A 2,158-nucleotide genomic window follows, 5' to 3' on the forward strand; every position below is an offset into this window, starting at 1 on the left:
ACCGGCAGACAAATTAACTATTAGACAAATTTTACAGAAAACAGCCCAGTAATTAAGCCACGTTCCTGAAAACTTCAATGTAAACACACACAAATATACCAGTAACCAAGTTAAAATATATACAAAAATTGGAAAACATATTGGAAATACACTTTACCAAGAAAAGACTGATATACAAAATATTTTAAAATAATAATCCTAATCAATTGGGAATTTTGCCTTGAAAAAGAGTTTCTAATGAAAAGGAAAGGAAAAATTTATGAAGAGTTAATACAGAACAGAAGATCAAAAAGGCGAATAAACTAAACAAATATTCAAATTTACTAGTCATCCCAGAATAACAAATTATTTTTACAACCGGTATCATTTCACATCTATTGAATCGGCAAACACTGAAAAGTCTAACAATGTCAAATCTTGGAAAGACTATTGATAACAAACAACACTCATGCACCCTTTTTTAAAATTAGAGAAGTCGTGAGCTTTTAACTATATAAATTTTATCTAAAAAGAACTGTATGTAAATGCAACCATGTTTTAAAAATTAAGCATTTCTTTTCAATTAAGGACACCATAAATAGCATTAACAGACTGGTGACAGACTGGAAGAAGATATTTACTATGTCAAAATCAATAAGAACAGATGTTGTATGATAAAGCAGATAAATAATTATGTTAATGTGGTTGGGAATCAGGCTTTCAGCACAAGAAAAAAAGATGCAAGTATATAAATGTTTTAGGTTAAGAACTGCAATTTTAAATTTGGATTTGGAAACATCCATGAATACTCACAATTTTTCCCCTTTCTAAAAGTATGCATTTCCTGATTCTGACTATCGAAAAGGCCTAGATGCTATGACAACTAAATAACAATGGGCATTCCTTGCCTCCACATTGTAGTCTTTAAATACCAATTCCCACTAGAAGGGATAAAATTATTTGGAGACATGGCTGATTTAAGGTCTGGTGCAGGAAATGTCCCAGATGAACCTGGAGCATCTTGTTGCACTAGAAAGCAAGAAAGCTCCCATTGACCAATGAGGTTGGTCAAAAGGATGCAGGCACCAACTTTAAAAAGCCAACTTCAGCATCAAAAACAATAATGGATCCAGGCAACAATCATCAGGGGCTGCTAACATCAAAGAGAGAGACAACCAGACATGGAAGTGCCATCTCGTGGAGTTAATTATACAAGAACACATTTGATTTATCCTTACAAAATACATTGTTCCTGAAAGTGATCAAGCCTGTAAATCTAACTACTAATTTACAAGAGGACCTATAGATTAAAAGAGATTTAAAAGACTTATCTATTGACCATAGCAGTGCCTGGACCTCATTTGGGTCCTAATTCTAACAACTTTTTTTTTAATTTATCAGAAAATTGGGAAATTTGAACACCAACTATATTTTATTTTATTGAGGATTGCTATTTTTAGGAGTAATAATGGTACGAAGAAATCCTTAGTTTTTAGAGATACATACAAAAACATTTACGGATGAATTGGTAGGATATCTGGTTTGCTTCAAAATAATCTTTGTTGGGGGAGAACAGTTAATGGAATAAATAAACCAAGATTGGTCATGAGTCAATAATTACAGAAGCTGGGTGATGGATACATGAAAGCTCATTATATTATTTTCTCTATTTTTGTATATATTTGAAATTTTATGTAATAGAAAACAAAAAATACTTGTAATGATTAAAAGACACTGAATAATAAAACTACAAGTTCATAACAATAATTTACAAAGAGAGAATGAAACAAAAACAAAACAGAATTATTGAACACCATTAGAAGTTACTAGGACACCAACTTATTACTCTAAAAGTGCTAAGTGCCATTCTGATATAAACTTTATTTCAGAGTAACCAAAAGGTCCCACAGGATGTGAAAAAGTTTTTCTATACATAATAACAGATAATAAATGAAGAACGAATTATAACATTAGAAAATCACTATTTTGCAATCTTTAATGAAATAACCCATTCAGAAAGTGGTCATCAGTGGAGATAAAACAATTTGGCAAAAGGGTGATAGGAAACTTTGATGCAGGGATCAGGCTATCACCATTTGAAAATGGAGGGAGTCTGGTACTCAAAATTGCCTGTGGAGCACAGCTTTCCAACTAGAAATATCTGTGCTGGCTCATTGAC

Source organism: Tamandua tetradactyla, chromosome 2 (assembly GCF_023851605.1).
Source record: "Tamandua tetradactyla isolate mTamTet1 chromosome 2, mTamTet1.pri, whole genome shotgun sequence".
Lineage (NCBI taxonomy): Eukaryota > Metazoa > Chordata > Mammalia > Pilosa > Myrmecophagidae > Tamandua > Tamandua tetradactyla.